We start from the raw sequence: 23,200 nt of genomic DNA, 5'->3' as shown, positions 1-23,200 counted from the left end.
CTTTGTGCCTGGGGGAAGCTGCCTGCTCCAACTCCATCCATTCTCTGTGTGGAGACAGAGCCTGGATTCTGAAGGAAGCTGGAACATATCCTGGAGCCTGGGGAAGCTTGCTTGGCCTTTAACCTCTCCCTTCCCCATCATTCTGTCCATAGGCACATCCTAGAAGGATCCTCTCCTCCAAAGGTGGCCTGGCCACTTGACCTAATCCAGGGGATACAAGTGGTGCCCAGTGCTAGCCTGCACATACTGTATTGGTCACCTGCTTTGCTCGCTCCTCCAGCTATGCTTAATTGTAAGAACAGACTGGAGGTTCCTCACAGCAATTAGCTAACAGCAATTGGATCTAAGATGGCTGCCCAAAGGCCTGCCAATCATTACCAAATGATGTCATTATCAACCACTTTCCTCTGAATGGCAAACCCACCAGCATCACCCCCAAGGAAGGACCATGTAAGGAAGGAAGGCAGAACGGATTTCCAGAGAGCCTGGTGAACCTTCCCATTTTTATCTCTGCTTCCTGCTAACTCAATTTCCCAGAAAAGGAGAATCCACACCTGTACTGAACATTCTACAAAGCTAATGGTGCGATGGTTGGAACTTCTGCGATCCTGGAGGGTAGAACGTTATAGGCTGGAGGCAAATTACTCTGGGTTATCTTTAGCCCCCTGAACACTTCTTGCCTACCCGTGACTTACATAAATCCTTGTGGCTATTAGGTAAATCCTTTTGAAATGTGCAAACAGGTCCCTGGTGTCTACCAACCCAAAGGCTGACAGTATCTTAGCCTAGAGCAAAGGCTCCCCTACTTTACTGTAGCTGCCTACCAGATGTGTCTACCAATGTGTTTCTTTGTTTTATTAGTAGAAGAACTTCATCAAACTATTGCCATGTTGGGACCGTGGTATTTGTGTGGCAACCTGAATCTGTTCCTAGGCCTTGCTGACTCTTTGACTCCAGAATCGAGACTCTCTTCCTTCCTTTGAGGTGGGAGTTGTGTTTTTGCATGAATCCACTCTGTATCCATCAGAGCTCACTTCCCCGGCCACTGGGCTGAGAGATCGTCAAGCTGGGCTCTTGCTTCCTTCCTCGCTCTTTGGGCCCTGAATCAAGCTTTTCACGTCTTCACTACATTTTGGGAACTGGCCTCACCAAACCTGCCTGGAGGATGTGGCATTTCCCTTGTTGTTGGGGACACTAATGGATCAAGAACATACCAAGAAGATTTTGTTTCTGTTTTTGAGAGTGAGTTTTCTTTTTCTGATTATAAAAGGTAGGCGCATGCTTATTGCAGACACTCTCTACAAGGTATAAAACGTGTACAGAACAAAATACAAACTGATAATCAGTCCTAACATCCACCCTAACCATTGCTTCCAAGGCAGGACATTCTCCTTTCTACTTTATTTATGTGTGCATGCATGTCTGGGTGAACATATACACACCAGCGTATATGTGAATGCCCAGTGAAGGCCAGAAGAGAGTCTCAGAGTCCGTGAAAGCTGGGGTTACAGGTTCCCAGGAACCATCTGTTGTGTGTGCTAGGATCAGAGCTCTAGTTCTCCTGATTAGGTGGCAAGTACTCATAACCACTGAGCCATCTTTCCATCCCTCTGACACTTTAAAATGTTGAGTGTTTATGTGTACATATGTGCATGTCAGCGGACATGTGTGCATCACTTACATAAGGAGCCCAAAGAAGTCATAGGAGGACATCAGATTCTCTGGAATTGGGGTTACAGATGATTGTGAGTGGCTAGGAGGGCCCTGGGAATTGAACCAGGGTCCTCTGCAAGAGTAGTAAATGCTCTTACTGACTGATCCATCTCTCCTGCCCAACTCCTCTCCCATTTAAAAACAATGCATGCTGTGATTTCCTTGAAGACCTAATTCATGCACATTGGGGAGACTGACTCCCCATGAAAGTGACTCTTGGTTTGGTGTGTATGAAACCTAGTGTACAGGTATATCAGTCAGCTATTGCTGTGTAACAAGCAGACACACACACACACACACTCATTGGCTTACACTCTAACCAATTTATTGATCATGCATGTGAGTTGACTAAGGACCAAATGGCTCAGGTAGATGAAAGTCTGTTCCATCCGGCTCACATCCTCCTGGGACCAGGGGTCTCCCCGAGGCATGTTCTCACCATGGTCAAGCTCGTGGCTACTAAACCACCCCGCACAATCATCTATTAATTCTCTGCTCGAGTCAGAATCCAATAGCATCCTATTGGACAAAGGCAGTCACGTTGTTAACCCAAATTCTGAGTTTGAAAAACAGACTGTCTACCGGGGAGTTCGGGCCAAAGCATGGATTTACATGCCGCCACAGCGGGATAGCAACCTGGGGCCGTTAACTCAATCTATCGTGCGAGGTGGGCTTGTAATCGTAACCCAGCCCAAGGGGCTTGCCTCTTGGTGTGGGCAAAGTGGAAAGCACGCCGAGGACTAAGAGCATTCAGGAGAACGCGTTGCCTATAGCAGGTTTGCAGAGCACAGGAGTTATTTCTGAAGAAGCGCCATCCTCAAACACGGGAAGCTGGGGAGGGTGGGCCTCTAAGGAGCACATTCCTGGGCATGCTCAGTCTGAGGTCCTAATTTAACGAGGAGAGACACATTCGGGGAAATGCTTCAAAGCATTTTGAGGAACCAAAACTGGAAAATGGGTGGAAGAGAAATGGGGGCATAGGCCAGAGACCACTGTGCTAACCTGCATGGGTAAGTAGGTTCCATAACTGGTTTTTAAACTCTGTGGTGCACACAGCTTCCTGAGAGGGGGTTCCTATCCAGGTGATTGACAGGACCATTTGGATTAACTTTAAAAGGGGGGAGGGGACAGCTGTTGGTTTTTATCAGAAACCTATGGGTAGATGGTGTTTAAAAAAACAAGAAACAAAACAAAACAACAACAACAACAAAAAAAACCAGGCTACTTAGAATGCTCTCTCCAGTCACAGTCAGAGATACAAGCCAGGTTCTATTTTTTTTTTTTTTAAATTACTTCTTCTTTAGGTGGGAGCATGCGTGTGTACCATGGCACACATGTAGAGGTGACGGACAACATACAAGAGTCAGTTCTCTTCATCCACCATGAGGGTCCAGGCGAGAGAGAATTCAGGCCATCCAGCTTGGTAGCGAGTACCTGTTCTAGTCTGATAAATACCAAGACCAAAGGAACCTGGGGAGGAAGCGGCTCCTTTGGGTTACACTTCTATGTCATACTGCTGAGAGAAATCACTTCACACCGCTGAGGTCACACAGCCGAGGGAAATGGCCAGGAACTGAAGCAGAGACTAACAGGCTCCTCATCGATTTCCTCCCAGGCTCAAGTTCAGCTCCCTTTCTTACACAGCCCTGATTCATCTGCATTGAGATGGTGCCTCTCACAGTGGGCTAGGCCTTCCTACATCAATTAATGGGTCAAGAAAAACACCCCAAAGATAAGCCTATAGGACCATTCTTCACTCTAGGGTCCCTCTTTCTGACTGTGTCAAGTTGACTACAGAGACCAGCACCACAGCACCTTTAACTGCTGAGCCATGGTTGGTCCCTTAGACCCCCATTCAGTGCCCTGACTCTGTCAATTTCTGGCTTTACGAGCTGTCACGAGGGAGAGGTCCATACTCTGACCTTCCAGTCTGTTGCCATGTTGAGAGCCCATCTCAGAAACATTCACGCAGTAGCTCGATTTGTGTTTTATACAGTTGAAACATCCGGCGTGTTTCTAGGCCATTCTTGGTTATTTTTGAGATTTGCTCGACTGTGAACCATCAGTTTTATTTTATTTATTTTTGTGAGTTTGGGGTCCCGGGCTGAATGAAAAATGAAGTCTGCGAGCCAAGTAGGCACCAGCATCCGCCTCTCTCCGCTTCCCCAGAGCAGATACATTGTAACAGGCTGCCCCACACTTCTCCCTTTCCGTGATACCTGCAGCCCTGCAGTGAGCCCCGCTCCCCCAAGCAGTAGGAAGACACTGTTGTTAGTATTTTGTCAAGAAACAAGAGAAGCAACCAACACTACTCACCACGGCCCTGGGACCCAAGTCTAAACCTTGTCCTTAGCCTGCTGATGGGGTTCTTCTTGGGAGTTTGCCCCCTTCTCAGGCAGCCGTGACGGCCTTGGTGGCCTCCTTCTTTTGACACTCAGCCTCCTCCACCGTTTGCCTTTTTGACTGATGCACACAGCCTCCCTCGCCCCCTGCCACAGAATTCCCTCTCTGTTCTGCCCAGTGGAGCCTGCCACCCACGAGTGACAGCCCACTGTCGTTCACCACCCACCACCATGCACAGCTCCCCACTGCTGGCAGCTACCTCGCCGGCTGCTCGTCACCACCCTCCCCCACCAACAGGCCTGTGGAGTGAACATCACAGCCGAGGTTCTCACGGCAGCCTGCGGCTTCCTGGGTACACATGTCTGCTACTCTAAAGGAGGCATTTCAGGCTGTGTGTATGTTGGCTGCCTCATCTCCCCACCCGACTTTTAGGGTAGGAAAATCAGCTCAGAGAAGAGCCTCCTTCTGCCAGGCCTTCTGAGGGTAGATGTATTCCAAGCACATCCACATGAATCTGGTGACATGGAGACTCCTTCATATTCCTCACAAACGGTATTCCTAACAGACAAACCGTCAGAAGCGTCAGGAGGTCACAGCCACAGCAAGAAAGGTGTCCTGGAGCCCAGAAGTGACAGGTCACACAGATAGAGAGGCCCTGCCCTGCTGATGCCACCAATTCTCTTTCGGCCTTTCCCAGGCACTTGTGACAATCCCCCAGTATGTGTAACAGCAACTCACACCCAACAGGCTCCAGAACCTTGCCTGCCCTCCTGTTGCCTCAGTCCCTCCAAACTTCATATGATTCCCTCCTTGCCCCTTGCTCCTCCTCCTCAACTCCCTTCCTCCTCAGAGGAAGAATGGAGAGAAAAGGAGGCAGAGTGAGGGTGCTCGTGGCGATGCTTGGGACCTAGGCCAGCGCACATAGGAGCTCTGAGGACTGGATACTGGGGAATGGGGTCCTGAAGCTCACACCTTGTTGCCTTGGCGATGCCCTCAAGGGGTGTGCTGTGCTGTCTGAGCCTCTGGTCTTTGAGACTGTGCCCTGACAGCATTCTTGGGCTCCATGAGTAGTATGCTCACTCTCACGGTCTCCATTTTGCCTAATATAAATTCCTGAGAAGGAAAATAAACCTCTTGACACCCCTTCCAGGGGCTACGATAGCAACAAAGGGGGGATCTGCAAAGGACAGGGCATCAGCACTTCCAGGCAATTGCAAGAAAGAAACTCAGAGAGGTCAAGTGTCTTTTTTTTTTTTTTATTAACTTGAGTATTTATTTACATTTCGAATGTTATTCCCTTTCCCGGTTTCCGGGCCAACATCCCCCTAACCCCTACCCTTCCCCTTCTTTATGGGTGTTCCCCTCCCCATCCTCCCCCCAATACCGCCCTCCCCCCAACAATCATGTTCACTGGGGGTTCAGTCTTAGCAGGACCCAGGGCTTCCCTTCCACTGGTGCTCTTACTAGGCTATTCATTGCTACCTATGAGGTCAGAGTCCAGGGTCAGTCCATGTATAGTCTTTAGGTAGTGGCTTAGTCCCTGGAAGCTCTGGTTGCTTGGCATTGTTGTTCATATGGGGTCTCGAGCCCCTTCAAGCTCTTTCAGTCCTTTCTCTGATTCCTTCAACGGGGGTCCTATTCTCAGTTCAGTGGTTTGCTGCTGGCATTCGCCTATGTATTTGCTGTATTCTGGCTGTGTCTCTCAGGAGAGATATACATCCGGTTCCTGTCAGCCTGCACTTTTTTGCTTCATCCATCTTATCTAGTTTGGTGGCTGTATATGTATGGGCCACATGTGGGGCAGGCTCTGAATGGGTGTTCCTTCAGTCTCTGTTTTAATCTTTGCCTCCATATTCCCTGCCAAGGGTATTCTTGTCCCCCTTTTAAAGAGGGAGTGAAGCATTCACATTTTGATCATCCGACTTGAGTTTCATGTGTTCTGTGCATCTAGGGTAATTCGAGCATTTGGGCTAATAGCCACTTATCAATGAATGCATACCTTGTGTGTTTTTCTGTGATTGGGTTACCTCACACAGGATGATATTTTCCAGTTCCCTCCATTTGCCTATGAATTTCATAAAGTCATTGTTTTTGATAGCTGAATAATATTCCATTGTGTAGATGTACCACATTTTCTGTATCCATTCCTCTGTTGAAAGGCATCTGGGTTCTTTCCAGCTTCTGGCTATTATAAATAAGGCTGCTATTAACATAGTGGAGCACGTGTCTTTGTTATATGTTGGGCATCTTTTGGGTATATGCCCAGGAGAGGTATAGCTGGGTCCTCAGGTAGTTCAATGTCCAATTTTCTGAGGAACCTCCAGACTGATTTCCAGAATGGTTTTACCAGTCTGCAATCCCACCAACAATGGAGGAGTGTTCCTCTTTCTCCACATCCTCGTCAGCATTTGCTGTCACCTGAGTTTTTTTTTTTAATTGTTTTTTGTCCTTCTTTTTTTTTTTAAAGATTTATTTATTTATTATATATAAGTACACTGTAGCTGTCTTCAGATACACCAGAAGAGGGCATCAGATCTCTTTACAGATGGTTGTGAGCCACCATGTGGTTGCTGGGAATTGAACTCATGACCTCTGGAAGAGCAGTCGGGCGCTCTTAACCGCTGAGCCATCTCTCCAGCCCGTCACCTGAGTTTTTGATCTTAAACATTCTCACTGGTGTGAGGTGAAATCTCAGGGTTGTTTTGATTTGCATTTCCCTTATGACTAAAGATGTTGAACATTTCTTTAGGTGTTCCTCAGGCATTCAGCATTCATCAGCTGTGAATTCTTTAACTCTGTACCCCATTTTAATAGGGTTATTTGTCTCCCTGCAGTCTAACTTCTTGAGTTCTTTGTATATTTTGGATATAAGCCCTCTATCTGTTGTAGGATTGGTAAAGATCTTCTCCCAATCTATTGGTTGCTGTTTTGTTCTAATCACAGTGTCCTTTGCCTTACAGAAGCTTTGCAGTTTAATGAGATCCCATTTGTCCATTTTTGATCTTAGAGCATAAGCCATTGGTGTTTTGTTCAGGAAATTTTCTCCAGTGCCCATGTGTTCAAGATGCTTCCCCACTTTTTCTTCTATTAGTTTGAGTGTATCTGGTTTGATGTGGAGGTCCTTGATCCACTTGGACTTAAGCTTTGTACAAGGTGATAAGCATGGATCGATCTGCATTCTTCTACATGCTGACCTTTAGTTGAACCAACACCATTTGCTGAAAAGGCTATCTTTTTTCCATTGGATGGTTTTGGCTCCTTTGTCAAAAAATCAAGTGATCATAGGTGTGTGGGTTCATTTCTGGGTCTTCAATTCTATTCCATTGGTCTATCTGTCTGTCTCTGTACCAATACCATGCAGTTTTTATCACTATTGCTCTGTAATACTGCTTGAGTTCAGGGATAGTGATTCCCCCTGAAGTCCTTTTATTGTTGAGGATAGTTTTAGCTATCCTGGGTTTTTTGTTATTCCAGATGAATTTGCAAATTGTTCTGTCTAACTCTTTGAAGAATTGGATTGGTATTTTGATGGGGATTGCATTGAATCTGTAGATCACTTTTGGTAAAATGGCCATTTTTACTATATTAATCCTGCCAATCCATGAGCATGGGAGGTCAAGTGTCTTATCACATGCTGCACAGCCTGCCAGTGTTAAAAGTAGATGACCAGGAGTCTAGATTCTGTCACTTCCCATGCTTCTTTCAAAAATATCCAAACTGCGCTGAGTATCGTTGACCTATATGGAGTATCACGGTCCCACACTGAGTATTGTGGACCCACACTGAGTATCGTAGACCCATACCTGGGTGTCCTCCTGTGTGCAAGGCAATGCTGTGTGCTCATCTGCAGTATCTGTGTGTGCTTCATATGTTAGGGGTGTGCATCGAGCAAGGTAAATGAGGTATGGGAGTTGTGGCGTTGGCCAGGGTGGTCTCCATATAAACACCAACGAAGGCAGAAATACATCTGTACACCCTTCCCAATCTCCTTCACTTATGTGGTGCTTGGGTTTGTTGAGAGACTACCAGAAACTGTAGGGTCAGGGTTACTATGGCTACGATGAAATGCCATGCCCAGAAAAGCTGGGGAGGAAAGAGTTTATTTCACTTACAGTTCCATAGACCAGTTTATCATCAAAAGCAGTGAGGACAGGAACTCAAGCAGGGCAAGAACGTGGAGGCAGGAGCTAATGCAGAGGTCATGGACGAATGTTGCTTGTTGACTTGCTCCCCATGGCTTGCTCAGCCTGCTTTCTTATAGAACCCAGGATGTCAGCCCAGGGATGACACCACCTACAATCACTGATCAAGAAAGTGTTTTACAAGCTTGCCTACAGCACAATCTTAGAGAGGCATTTTCTATTTTTTTTTTATTAACGAGTATTTCTTATTTACATTTCAAATGTTATTCCCTTTCCCGGTTTCCGGGCCAACATCCCCCTAATCCCTCCCCCTCCCCTTCTTTATGGGTGTTCCCCTCCCCATCCTCCCCCCATTACCATCCTCCCCCCATTACCGCCCTCCCCCCAACAATCACGTTCACTGGGGGTTCAGTCCTAGCAGGACCAAGGGCTTCCCCTTCCACTGGTGCTCTTACTAGGCTATTCATTGCTACCTATGAGGTCAGAGTCCAGGGTCAGTCCATGTATAGTCTTTGGGTAGTGGCTTAGTCCCTGGAAGCTCTGATTGGTTGGCGTTGTTGTTCATATGGGGTCTCGAGCCCCTTCAAGCTCTTCCAGTCCTTTCTCCGATTCCTTCAACGGGGGTCCCATTCTCAGTTCAGTGGTTTGCTGCTGGCATTCGCCTATGTATTTGCTGTATTCTGGTTGTGTCTCTCAGAAGAGATCTACATCCGGTTCCTGTCAGCCTGCACTTCTTTGCTTCATCCATCTTATCTAGTTTGGTGGCTGTATATGTATGGGCCACATGTAGGGCAGGCTCTGAATGGGTGTTCCTCCTGCCTCTGTTCTAAACTTTGTCTCCCTATTCCCTGCCAAGGGTATTCATGTTCCCCTTTTAAAGAAGGAGTGAAGCATTCGCATTTTGATCATCCGACTTGAGTTTCATGTGTTCTGTGCATCTAGGGTAATTCGAGCATTTGGGCTAATAGCCACTTATCAATGAGTGCATACCTTGTGTGTTTTTCTGTGATTGGGTTACCTCACACAGGATGATATTTTCCAGTTCCCTCCATTTGGAGAGGCATTTTCTTATATTTTTGGTTGTGAGCCTCGCCTTTAACAGCTGCGCCATCTCTCCAGCCCGAGAGGCATTTTCTTTCTTTCTTTCTTTTTTTTTTTTGGTTCTTTTTTTCGGAGCTGGGGACCGAACCCAGGGCCTTGCGCTTCCTAGGTAAGCGCTCTACCACTGAGCTAAATCCCCAGCCCCCCGAGAGGCATTTTCTTAACCGGGGTCTCCTATTCTCAGATAACTGGAGCCTGTGACAAGTTGACGTTATAACGTTAGCCAGCACGACGTCCCTGGATACCACTGCTTCAGCACCCAGGGGCAGGCACGCCATGTGTGCATCCTTCAGTCCTTCCCTGAGAAGAGGCCACGGTGTCAGGCAAGCTGTCAGCTGAGGAGCGACACTGCTGGGCCATGTCGCTGATGGGCAGTTGCCTTTAGCCAAGCAGCAGGCTCTGTGGGAGGACAAGGCTCAATCTGTCTCTCAGCGACCCCTGCCAAGACCCATACCACTGCAGCCAGAGTGCCCTCAGCCTGGGACCACCTCCGAGTCAGTTTTCCACTCTGAGAGCTTATGGAAGCTCCTCCCACTACATGACCTAAGCGGTCCTTGCAAAGAGAGCCTGGGTGAACCCTCTCAGTTGGGCCTCTTGACTGGAGTCATCAGCTCTTCCCTGGGTGCAGGGCTGGATGAATTGGATGAACTCAGTGGCCCTCACCCTGGCACACTGGGGCCTGGGACTTCAGCCTGGTCATGGGCAGAGGCAATGGCTTTGCCTCTCAGCTCTGAGAGAAGGCCGTACAGCTGGATATAATGTTGTGTGTCTGCCAGTCAGTCCAGCATTCGGTCCGCAAAGCAGGAGGTTTGTGAATCCAAGGTCAACTTGGGCTGCATACTGAGAACCTGTCTGAGAACACAAGGAGGGCAGGCAGAGGGTCTCTACTCTGGCACCCAGCTCCTCTCTCTGCCCCTTGTTTGGAAAACAGAGGCTTTCAGACTGGACTTCAGCCCTGGCGTCTTTTCAGCACAGATCCCCAAGGGCCATGTCTGTGTTAGCTCTGGCTTGGAAAGGCTCTGCCTGTGCATCTTGGCACAGACTGATGTTCCATGTGCCGTGATTACAAGGGCCCTCCTGGCCGACTTTGGAGCTGGAAGGCAGATATGTGGGGACTTCATGGATCGTGGATGATGAAGGGGGGACATCAGAATACACTTCTCAGACCAGGAGAGACCTTGAAATGCCAAAATCCCAGGACAGTGATTAAATAAATCCCTGCGCTGAACGCAGGCCAGGTCATGACCAGGAGGACCCCAGGAAGACCAGCATAGCTCACAGCGACCCTCAAACACTAGCGTGCCCACCACGAATGCTGCATAGGTTTGAGTAAAGACCTAACGGAATGCCAAGCTTTGGGATGGCACAGGCAGGCCCCAGCTACAGGATTAGCATAGTTGGTCTCAGTTTTCCCAGCTGAAGGCAAACATCCGCCCATCCTGAAGGATGTCCATGAAAGCAGACGGCCACCAAGAAGGGATGTACAGGCTCTGTGTCTCCCGTTTGTATGTGTCTGTTTGTCTGATTAAGCCTGTCTGTATTTCCATGACCTTATACACGTGTGTGTTTGCATCTGTATTTGTATATCTGTCTCTAGGTTTCTCTTTATCTCTATCTCTCTGTGTCTCTGTCTCTGTCTGTCTCTGTGTGTCTGTGTCTGTCTGTCTGTCTCTGTGTGTCTGTGTCTGTCTGTCTCTGTGTGTCTGTGTCTGTCTGTCTCTTTCTGTGTGTCTGTGTCTGTCTGTCTCTCTCTGTCTCTGTCTCTGTCTCTGTCTCTCTCTCTCTCTCTCTGTGTGTGTGTGTGTGTGTGTGTGTGTGTGTGTGTGTGTCTGTGTAAGTGTGATGGTATATTGGGGTGATGCTGGTTGCCAGCTGACTGAACTCACATTGTAGCTTCCAGCACAGGCGTATGTATCAAATAGCAAAGCTGGATTTTATATCAGAGGGATATCAAATGTCCCTTCCGGAAGGGGACACTGGCTTCCAATAGCTGTCTGTGCCACCCCGTCCTTGACATCTCTCCTGCAGCTGCCACAGTCAGATCTTCAGGCACTGGGGTAAGAGGGGTGGAGTCATCTTGGCTCATCAGACTCTTTAGCATATCCACCCAGCCTAGTGCTCCCCAGAGGACCTCCAGACCACTATCGTGTGAGTGGGTGGACACTCAAGGCCCTGGGAGATGCAGGTCAAGGTCAGAGTTACAGTCTCAGGACTGACTGAGGCTCGGGCACACTGGCTTTGGGGCTATCCTAGGCAAACAGACACCAGGATGTGAGCTGGGAAGACACAGACCAAGTGGCCTCCTTTCCCTGATGTTAACTTGCAAACAAGAAAAATATTCTTCTAATAAGATGACCCCTAAAACTTGGTAACAAGCCATACTTTCTCAAAATTCTTAACTCACCATCAGGAGTGAGGAGGAGTCATAAGGAACTAAACAATCGGACTTGAGGTAAAGACAAATACAATCCTGAGTGCTGTGGGAAATGCCCAGTGTGGACGTGGACATGACACAGGATGCTCTCTGACGTGGACACTACCACTTCTTTGGATGCTCTCCTAAGAAAGCTACCAGCTGACGCAGTTCCAGATCACTACCACTAGGGGGCAGAGGCTCTGCAAATATCCCATTGTACTAGTCTTGAACTAACCAACCTGCCGACCTTGCTTCTGGCTCCTGGTGGCAGTGTAACTGGGCAGTTTCTCCTCCCTGCCACCTCCTCACTCTGGCAACAATTCTCCTCACTATGAGATAGCCAGAAAGGAGAAACTGGGGAAGCAGTATTTTTTTTTTTAACTCTTTGGATACGGTTGCTGTTTGGCATCTCTCAAGATCCCTCGTCCTACTGTGTGTGATGCATAAGGAAACGGCAGCTCCTGGAGGGTACAATGGAGCCACATAGACAGTCGGGGATTGGTCTTGGACTGACAACTGCATGGATCTAAGAAAACAGCCGTACCTAGACTCTCCCCGGGTACAGAGAAAGGGGTCTCCAATTCTCTGGTCCAGGGGAAGTGGTTTAGGCTTTAGATAACACGGCATGGTGATTCTGTGGTCTTTACTGGAGACTTCAGGCTCTGGGGGATGGTCTGTTCCATCCGAGAGAAGAGTTCCTGGTGGCTGGGCATCCTGGATGGCCGTGACGAACTTGCCACCGTGATCCCCCACGGTGTCCACCAGGGCTACCTGCGATTCCTCCCCATCTCGGTAAGTCAGATGGATCGATAGATGGTCCCTTCAGCAGCTAAACTGACAGAACATAGAGCCCTGGTACTGAGTGGAGCTAGACAGTCAGGCCAGGTTTACTCCAGGACTGTGGGGCAGAGCCAATGGCTTTCTGACTGCACCTTCTACCTCCTGCATTCTCAACAGACGCCTAAGCACAGGAAATACCACTTGGTGGCTAAGGAGGACACCATGGAAACGTGACATCATACAAGCAGGAGATGACTGAGGAGGATCAGCAGACTCCCGGGTCCTAAAAGACAAAGATGGGGACAGGAATGTCTTGTTTGAGGGAGCAGGTTCAGCAGGTACAACAGGTGTCTGTTGCAAGGAAACACATGACCTTGGCTCAGCACTCCCACTAATGCTTGCATTCAGAAACTTTCCATCATGAGTCTAGGATGCAGTGCCGGGGCACCTCATCTAACCCCATATGCCTTCAGGGCCATCTCTCTGCCGAGCCCTGCCAGAGGTCACCTGTGACACCTTGTCAACTCCAGAAACCAGTTGGGCTTTCGGAGTCCCCTCCCCACAGCAGAACCTTCATTGTGGCTATAAAATCAGATGGGGCTTGGCACCCCAGCCCACCACTGCCAGCCTAGTTGGCTGACCTTAGACCCTACCTACCCTCTTTGTGTCTCAGAGTTTGTGAGGAGATTTGAGAGAGCCTATCTAACAGAGTAAATATTATATATGTTCTAATTTTGTTTCTGTTGCTGTGATAAGCATCCTGTCCAAAACACCAAAACTAAAACAAAGCAAACAAACAAACAAAAAATCCCAAAAAGGTTACAGTTCATCATGTGGCCAAAGTCAAGGCAATAAGAACTTAAAACAGTCACAGCATATCTGTAGTCAGGAGCAGAGAGGTGAACAGATGCATGGTTCCTTCCTTACCTATTCACTTGAACCCAGTTAGCTTTCTCTACTCTTAGATAGTTCAGAACTTCCTGCCTAGGGAATGATGCCGCCCACAATGGGCTGTGCTTCCTCACATCAATTGAAACAATCAAGACACCCCTGCACACACACAGAGATGTCTATAGGCCAACCTGACGCAGCAGACAATTCATCAACTGAAGCTATCTTCTCAAGTGGTTTGAGATTACATCAGGTTGACAATTACAGCCAGCCATCACAGCAACAATTTTTATTTTTGATGATGTTGGAATAATTATATAAATATGAGTTTTATGTACATTTATTTATATAGCTATGTATATATTATGTATGTATGTATGTATGTATGTATGTATGTATGTATGTATGTATGGTGCATGTGTTTACCCTTCCCCTTTCCATATACCCATAACCTCCTTGCTCATAGAAAGAGAAACCAAGAGCCTGAGACCAACCCTGCCAGAGGTTGCAACCTATTACCACCAGGCAGCCTAACCCAGGCACCTGGGCCCTGTTCCTCTATTGTAATCATGGTAACTTCAGCATCTGTGTGTCCCCACTCAGAGCTGAGCAGCTGGCTGCTCCACAGACACACTCAGGGTTCCATGGCTAGCCAGGATCGTACCTGCGCACCCAGTACAACATGAGGCTCAGTCTTGGCTCCCCAGGGAATATCCAAGCCAGATATCATTCTGATAGGCAGGTTCAGGGGTTAAGGGCTGGATAATGTCTGACCTGTGTCCACAGTGGCTGGGCTAGAATCTCCAAGGGACCATTATGCAAACCAGGTGGGCCACTGTGGTCTCTGCTTTCTTATTCTCTTGAACCTGGAAAGGGAGGAAAAATCCCATAGTGAAGCCCCCAAGCCACCGTGGGTCCAGTCCCTTTGGGACTCCCTGTTAGCATTCCTTCTAGGCTCTGCCCCACAGAGCAACAACCAGGTGTGCCTGACTCACTATAAAAGGGGCTGCTTGCCCCCTCCTCTCTCTTCTTATCTCTTACCCTTTTCCTCTTCTGTTCCTTCTCTCCCCATTTCCCTCCCCCCTCCAGATGTTAACAATCAATCTCTCTCTCTCTCTTTCTCTCTCTCTCTCTCTCTCTCTCTCTCTCTCTCTCTCTCTCTCTCTCTCTTTTCCTCTGTCTGTCTGTCAGTCTGTCTGTCTTTCTCAACTCTACTCCCTTCTCAACTCCCCTTCCCATGCCCTAAATAAACTGTATTCTATTCTATACTCTATCCATCTATGGCTGGTCCCTCAGGGGGAAGGGATGCCACAGCATGGACCTGAAGAGGCACCCCCTTCCTCCGCACCATACCACTAAACACATCCCTGGATTCTCTTTTCCTTTTTATAAAACACAACACTCCCAAGACCTCAGAGGTGCCAGTGACAAAGATGGAGTTTTGCTTTGGAAAGCTGATCACAACTAGGAGGTGGTGCCCCCCACCTAAATCCAGGCACTTGAGAGGATGAGACAGGGAGACTATGAGTTCAAGGCTAGCCTGGACTAACCACACAGTGAGATGGGACTAGCTTGTCTCAATAAAAAAGTCACGTTCTCAGATCAAAGTAGGGCTGAGAATGAAGGAGTGTGCCCTTGTCTCTCCCTTCGACTCCCAGCATCTTGATTTACTTTAAGATTCAGTCCCTTTCTTGGTCTCAACTTCTTTGGACAGTTTTTCCCTGGGAAAAAACTAGGGAAAGTACTAGGACAAGGCATGGTCAGGACAGGACAGGACAAAAACCAGGGTAGAAGGACCAGGGTTAAGGCAGAGGCACAGCAGGTGCAGGGCAAGGCAGGGGCAAGGGCAGAGCAGGTGCAGGTGCAGGTGCAGGTGCAGGTGCAGGTGCAGGTGCAGGTGCAGGGCAGGGACACAGCAGGGGCAGGGCAAGGCAGGGGCAAGGGCAGAGTAAGTGCAGGTCAGGTAGAGGGCAGGGGCAGGGCAGGGGCAGGGCAGGAGCAGGGCAGGGGCTTGTCACAGCCACAGCAGGAGGAGGGCAGAAGCAAGGGCAGAAACAGGGACAGGGCAAGGCAGCTCGTATTTGTGACCAGCTAAGCTCCTGCCACAGCATCTGTGTGTCCACCTCCTCATCTTCAGGATCCCTGAGGCCAGCTCCCTGGGCTGTGTATGTGGCCATCAGCAGGCTCACCACCCCAGGCAATGCTCAAGCCAAACTGGAGCCATAGAGAGACCTAATCAGAGCAATGATGGTGGTGACTTCCTCTCTGGGTCTGCCTAGTGGTCCTTGGGAGCTTGGCCTAACATTTCTCCTTCACAGAAGGGTAAACGGAAACTCAGAGATGGGCACTGACCAGGCCAAGGTCGCATAGCAGGGTTGCGTCTGGACTCAGGGCTCAGTAAACTTAAGTCAAGGGTCTTTGAGGTGCACTCCAGCTCAGGACCGGCTGGGTGTGCCACTATGTCATGGCATTACTGTTCTTCCCACACGGTAACCGGTATTCCCCCATCAGTGCCAACAGTAGCAGCAAGATACCTAGGAGACTTCTAATAGGAGCTAGCTTCCAAGAAAATTCAGAAAAGAATCTCTGGTTGAGCAGATTCTCGGACAGCAGCCAGGCTCCATTGTTCCTGTCTTTGGCCCTCCAACCACACACTGCTCATCCATTATCTCGTGAGCTCCTGAGGAGCCTAGGGAGCCTGGGGTGGGGGAGATCAGAACAAGGAAGCCTGGAGCCCGTTCATGGCTAAGCCTGGAGTTTCCACATAGTCTTGCTGACGGTGCCTGGGTCCATGATAAAAAGGAGTTGCTGGTGCGGGCAACCCACCCACCTCTGATACCATGATGGTTCCTTGGTGAAGACCGGGCCCTGCCTAGAATGGTTTTTTGTCACACTGGAGAAAAGTCAGAGTTATTTGAGAGCGCCCACCTACTTTTACTCTGTCCGTTAGAGCAGACCCTAAAGAGTCCACAAGAGGGCGCCAGCATGCTTTCCCAGACCCCAGCAGGATACCCAGCCCAGGACAGAGATCCCTTCCTCTGAGCTGGGAAGCAGCTCCCTCTCCCTGGGAAATATGTTGCTTGGAGCTTGGATGAACATCCCGACCTGGGTGGCTTTTACCAGCTCCTTGGGTGGTCTAGACCCAGGTCTCCTTTTTATTATCACGTTTAGGGCTCCCAATGTACTCCAAAATCTTAATTGTGGGGAGAGACAGCGTAGAGGTCACGTGGGAGCTGTGGTCAGGAAGGAGGGAAAGCAGGGCATTCTGGGAACCGAGGAGGGAGGCCAGTTCCTAAACGTCCTGTTACGGTTCCCAGAGTCCTGAGGCGTGGATACCTGCGCGTGCTTTCCATGGGCCCAGGGATTTCTTAAGTGTGATGAAGGACACAGACTAGTCAATTTGAGAGAGAAGGCTCCCTGGGTTTACCTGAGCACGTTGGGCGCTTCAACAACTGATCCCCTTTTCTTGGCTGACTTCCAAGGTCTGGCCTGAGGAATAGAGAAGAGTCAGTGAGGGTGGAGAATGGGTTTCTCATGCTGAGAGAGCAGGGGTAGTGGGCAAAGACCATGGCAGCCACGACAGCTGAGAATGGTCCCTGCCAATGTCAGAACTCTGTCGACATGCTGGCGAATTCTGGACAGTATCTCCCTAGGGCCTCTAGATAGGAGTTCCAGCCGTGACCTTGGCCTTATGAGGCCCCGAGAAGTGGCCAACATCAAGCAGACTGTGGACTGCATGCAGCACACTTGGTCTAGGGAGAACCCCGTGAGACACACTGAGAATTCAAAGCCGAGGGCTCCCTGTCTCCGGAAACTTAGTTGTTGCATAAGAAGCAGGGTCAAGGTGAGTTTTGAGGCGATCACCTAACCTGTCTCAATTCCAAACATCCCAGAGCCAGGAGAACATTCAGATCTGGCTAAAATCCCGAGGCTTCCTGGGAGAGGTGGGAGACAGGAGGGCCACCCACATGGCACAGCTGAGCATGCAACGTCCCCGAAGCATACAAGGTCCCAGAAGCTGTAAGCTCAGGATCTCCATTCTCTGAACAGCATTCATTCTAGGGAGAGGCTTTGGGACCCCCAGGCTGGTGCCCTTGGCTGCTGTCTGTACTTCAGCCTGATGGCATTCCCAGTACTGGACATGAGCGTGCGCGTGTGTGTTTGTGTGTGTGTGGACCTGAGCGTGTGTTGCTCATGAGATCACCATTCCTGTCTAGCCTGTGATTCCTATCGTAAGTGTGAGGCTGCCTGTGTCCCTGACCTGGAAACATGGTGCTGGGCCTCAGGCAAGGCCAAGGGGCTAGCCGACTCTTCAGAGAACATTCTGTTTGACTCCCTGGCATCTGCTGCATCAGCTGCTAGCCCTCTGTCTGGCTGAGGATGGAGCTGGGTTCTGTACACAGCACACAGTAGGTAGTTTACAGGTGCTACCCCCAGTCTACCTCCTGCTCTCCATTTGAACTGGGACAAACTGCAGTCCTGCATTCAGGTCCCATGGACATGAAGGAACCATGAGACCAGAGGCACGGGGCACGAACACCGGCCACAGGTTAAGAATTGACCCTTGCTCTCTCTCCTCATGGACCAATCCAGAGAGGGATGTGAGTATCTCCTGTATGTCTGGTGAGCATAGCGGATAGTAGGTGCCTGCTTGTCCCCTCACCTTGACCACTAGGTACACACATCCAGCCCTCCACTTGTCAGTCCTTACCTTCCTGAAGTACCAGAGAGAAGACTCTGTCCCAAGACGCATCTCCTTCTTTAATGACACATCTAAGGTGCTAGACCTTTGAGGACTTATTCACCTGAGGTCAGGCTCTTGGCTGATCTTCTCTCTCTCATCTTCCTCCTGTTCAGAATTTTTGTGAGATCGTGAGGTGGTTTGGACATGGTTTATCCTCGTGTGTCAGAGGCAAGCCTTGTGGTAATAATAATAATAATAGTAGAAATAGTAATAAATAGTAATAATGAGATAGTGTGCCCTTTAAGAGGTAGAGCCTAGCCGGAAGTGGTTAGGTCATTAGGGATGCTGCCCCAAGAGATTGACATGGTTCTCCTGGGATCCCTGATCAAAGTGAGCTGTTGGAAAAGAATGAACTTAACCTTTGATGTGCCCCCCCCGACTTTCCATCTCACCACATAATCTCTCCCTCTGGCTTGCACACCCACCATGATGCCATTGGCCATGAAGAGAGCCAATGGAATGTCCTCACTAAAGGCTAGCCAGGGAGTCAATCGACAGCCACGAGAGTGAAGTAAATCTCTTTACGAGTCACACAACCTTGGCTATTTTGCTCTAGTAATGGAAAGCAGAAGTGTGCAGAGTCCTGGGCCCAGGGTCTGTTTCTGGAGGAGCTCAATAAGATACATCTGACATCTCTCCGTTATGGGGTCATTTAAGGGACAGAGGAGTATCTGGGGCCTCCTTGTTGTGGGTATTGCTAGAGATGGCACAGGAGTATGGGTGAGCTTGTGGTCGCCATCGAGCTGTTCTTTCTTCCTGGGAACAGAGCTAGAAAACCACTCCCAGTCTACCTGACGTGGCTTCTGTAGAGTGAGGGTCAGTAAGAAAATGGCCCTGTCATGCCTTCTCCAGCTCTTGCCTCTTCCAGCTTAACAGATGGATGTCACAGCTGAGGGACAGCCACATCTATCAGATGACAGAAGCATCTACAGGATAGCTTTGAATCACATGGCTTTGAATCCATGGGAGGAGAGCCAGTGCATGGAAACTTTTAAGAGTTAGACCTTCTGTGGCGCTTGCACTGTGATGTGTCACGGAGCTCATTTGTCCCAGCAACCAATCTCGATGCGTTTAGAAGCAGGGTCTTTGGTTCTCTCTTCCTCTGATTCCCACTCTCCGAGTGTCGTCAGCAGGCTGAGCACTGCACAGGGTGAGAAACGGAGGCCTAGAGTCACAGGCCTAGGAGGTGACTCCAAAGCCAGCTTACTGTCTGCAGAAGGGCTCCAGGTCTTCCTAACCCACCCCTCTAGCTTCCTAGTGTGCCACACCATTGCCAACGGCCAGTGCCTGCCTCTGGGTCTGTCCTTATTGTCCCCCTGCATTCTGGGGGATATCTTGGCTGGTCTTCTTACTTCCCTGTCCCCTTATTCCCTATCCCTACCATTAGGCCATGCATCTGTCCCCAGAAAAGCCTTCCTCTGCCCTATGTATCCTAAACCCTTTTCAACCCAGAGGCTGGGCTTCCCTTCCCCCCACTTCTGATTCCTGTATAATCCAGCCATTTCCTTCATGCTCTATCTTGGTGTCTCTCTTGGTCCTGGGCTCCTCTCTTGGCCTGCTTGCCCTCTCTCCTCCTCCTCCCTCTCTCTCTTTTCTCTTCTTCTCTCACCCATCCCCCCTTTCTCTCACGATCCTGTTCAGTCTGGGCCCGTCCAGATGCCTCTGACTGTGCTCTCCCTCAGATCTACAATAACAACCTTCTTCTCAACCATACCTAGGAACGGCCATGTTTTCATTTTTGATTCAGTCACCCACAGTGTCTCTATGCTTTGGGGGTGGGGGGTCTAAACTTCTGACTGCCTGTTCTGTGATCGAGGGTTGTAGCAGTTTCCTATGACTTAAGGCATATCAATTAGGGCCCCTGAAAGTAGGACTCAAATGAAAAATACCAGTTACCCAGTTAGGTAGGGGGAATTTCAGGTAAACAACAGGTAATTGTTTAGCACAAGCATATCTTGTGCAACTTCTGGGACATACTTCTGCTGCAATAGTGTTTTTCTGAAATTAAATCTTAATTAGGCATTCTGTATCTTAGCTGATGATCCTACCTTCAACACTTAGTAGGCACAAGCAACAGAAGAGAAGTTACATAGGAAAAAAAAAACCAAGTATGAGCAGGATCTGAGAGAGGGTGGTACTATCCCTGGCCCAGAGTTGTAGAGGGGAGAGCCTATGGAGAATCTGCCCAACTGGAGCTGCACCCAGGATAGACTGGTCCACTAACACAGCTCAAAGAGGAGAAGGAACTGGAAAGAAACAGCCTGACCTGGCCTCATCACCCCTACCAGTGACCCTTGGTTAAAAGAGCAAGAAGCCTGGTGATGCCTTGGCCAGTGTAAGGAGAGCCTGGCAGCTAGCTCTTGGGGACCAGCACAGAGGAAGCCATCTTGCTTAATCCTCCTTAGGTTCTGTCCCCTCATACTTACAGAGGACTGACCCTGCCAGGCTGGATGCAGACAGTGAGTGTGGGCAGGGTCTCAGATGCCACATACAGCCCGAGATCCCTGGCCATAAAGAAGCCCAGAGTCAAGGCCTGTAGAAACATCTACAGATGCTAGTGTGGCCAGAAGACCTCCAGTCCCCCAAGGCATCACTTGAGTCACCTGAAGCTTATCACGTTCTCTGGTTCTTCTGCCCTAAAGTTTCTCCTGAGATTTCCAGCATCCTCCCCTGCCCCCCAGGACCTATCTTCTCCCACCCAAACCCCTGTTTCAGCCGCTGTCTCTACACAGACCGTCCCCACTGCACAAGTTCCCAAACCTTGATCTAGAAGGTTCTGGCAGGCAGGCTCCCACTTGCTTCTGAGTCTGGGAAAACCTTGTCCTAGGCAGCAGAAAGTAGAGAAGAGGTTAATTCTTCCTAGCTTCCCCTCTGCCTCCCAGCCCAGTGTGTGATTGCAGAGCCCCTGACCCTGTGTTCCCAACAGCCTTCCCCGGGATGCAGCCCAGGTTCAGGCATGACCTCAGTGTCCACATGGCCCAGACTTCTCCTGTCTACACTTGGCTCCCTTTCCCTTGCCTTCTGGCTACACTCAACCCCAAGAGGCACCCAGGGAGTTCATGGTGTTTCACTAGGAATAGTCTACAACTGGGAATAACATATTGGTGTCAAGACTTACCTGCCACAATTAGGACAGTCAGTGGGAAACCTTCTAGTCTCCTCCCTAGCCCTTCTACCCCTTCCCTTCCATATGGCCCTTCTCCATCTTTCTCACCTTGCCTTTCCCTTCTGCCCGCCCCCACATTCCCCTTCATCCTTCTTGTTGACCCCTCTCCTCCCCTCCTTCCACCTCTTTGTCCCCATGCCTCCTCCCATTTGACTCTGTTCTCTGCAGGACTGGGTAGGGACAACATCCCAGCAGCTGACACTGCTTCTGGCGCCCAGTAGGGCTTGTGACATTTGAGTTATGCTTCGGGGATAAAAATAATAATGGCTACATTCATTGGGTGTTAGCCTCAAGTAACCATTGCCCTAGACATCCTCACTGGGACCATGGACAGTAAGGGGTAGGTGGGTGGGGCAAGGCTAGAGGCTCAGAGGAAGTCATTGCATTGACCCAGCGGCCTCCAAGGCCCTTGCAACCAGCTGGAACCTGCTTCTGTGAGCAGCCTTTGCCTGAGCCTGACAGATACCTGGGTCAGAAACCAGGCCACTGGATGCAGTGGCCAAGAGATGATTCAGGGCTTGTGGCACAACAGACAGTTGATCCTGCTGGGGCAGGAGTGGCACTAAATATAGGGTCGGAGGCCTGAGGGCAGGACATAGAACAAGCAGCCAGCTGGCAAGCCAGGAAGGCCCCAGAACAGGCCCTGCACCAAGTTAGAGTCAGCTCTGGTCCCTGGAGCCTGTCTGACGGTTCTCTTGTATATCAGGACAGCCATCCTCTTAAATATGCCCTGGCTGTCAGCAGGCCAGACCTGTGTGCCCGATCACACGCTCTGCAGGGCCGAGCCAGGAACTATGACAGTGCAACTTGGAGGGGAGGTTAGGGGGCTTCTGCATCATCAAGAAAAGTGCAAACAAGGGGCAGGAGGGAGGAGAGAAAAAGAAAGATATTTGCAGCGTTCAGAACCTGCCATTAGCTGGTCCAGCTAGGGACAGCCAGGGAGGCAGAGCCACTGTACCAGGGAGCTTAAACTGTCACCTCTGCACCAGGGACAGAGGAAGCAGCACAAGTCCTCTTTCCAGACACCGGTCCCTGAACTTTAACTGGGTCATGCACGAGGCCACCCGTGCACAAGCAGGCAAGGGTTTGTGCTCTCCTGGATGGGGAGGACAAGGCACATACAAGGCCAACCGAGCTGCTCAGTGATAGGCTGTGGTGGAAGGAGAAGCAATAATCTGTGGTCCCAGCGTTCAAAAGGAATATTCTAAAACAATTACCCTGGCTTTTAGTTTCCATTTTCCAGACAGTTCTGGAGCCTTGATCTGCACACCAACTGGTTTATGCTTAGAACGTTGACTGTTGTGAGCGTGGGCACAGCGGCAGGCGGCTGCTCAGCTGTTCTCTGAGGCCCTGAGTTCAGGACCAATTCTGGCTCTGTTCCGTGGCGCTGGGGATTGAGTCTAGTGGGTAAGCACTCTACTACTCAGTCGCATGTTTAGTCCTGAAAGATATAGCCCAGGATGGCTTTGAACTCATGATACTCTTGCCTCATTTCTGTAGCATTTGCCTACGTAATTGAGCACCGTGACCTGCATAGTTTACGTGCTGGACAGCAGAGTGTAGACTATCTTTCAACCCTCAGGACTCCTGATAGGAGAAGGTCTGAAGAGAGTCACATAGAACTTTCCTGAAAAGCTAGGCCCAGGTACTTTCCGATGTGTCAGGTGCCTCACTTGTCGCTGTAAGTTTTGACACCCCATGTGGACATGCAGGAGACCACCCGTGCATGCCCCTCCCCCAACACCTGCAGCAGGAGAGAGACGGAGAATAATCATTTTAGTGGGGGAAAGGCGACCTGGTCAGAGGTTTCTATTTCAAAACCCGTCTCCCCACCCCATCTCCTGGGGTTATCTTCTCATTGAAGAATGAAGAGTCTGTGCTTGAGGCACGACAGCCAGACTTGC

At 49.7% G+C, this 23,200-nt stretch overlaps 1 long non-coding RNA gene across 2 annotated transcripts; it reads right to left on the bottom strand.

Moving 5' to 3' along the window:
- Nucleotides 1–5,440: 5,440 nt before the first annotated feature.
- Nucleotides 5,441–21,370, bottom strand: LOC102549032 (uncharacterized). 2 transcript variants are annotated; one of them, XR_005506215.2, is made up of 7 exons: nt 21,249–21,370; nt 20,891–20,953; nt 18,922–19,271; nt 18,098–18,235; nt 16,814–16,875; nt 14,161–14,252; nt 5,441–12,778 (listed from the first exon to the last, which is right to left on the bottom strand). It is a non-coding gene; the product is annotated as an uncharacterized LOC102549032 (long non-coding RNA). The 2 variants fall into 2 exon arrangements; XR_005506216.2 differs by having other exon boundaries at nt 19,135–19,271.
- Between the last annotated feature and the right edge of the window lie 1,830 nt (nt 21,371–23,200).

The sequence above is a fragment of the Rattus norvegicus genome, chromosome 6, assembly GCF_036323735.1.
Source record: "Rattus norvegicus strain BN/NHsdMcwi chromosome 6, GRCr8, whole genome shotgun sequence".
In the NCBI taxonomy this organism is placed as follows: Eukaryota; Metazoa; Chordata; class Mammalia; order Rodentia; family Muridae; genus Rattus; species Rattus norvegicus.
Note: the sequence above shows the minus strand (reverse complement) of the source record. Positions and strands in the feature narration are given on the sequence as shown.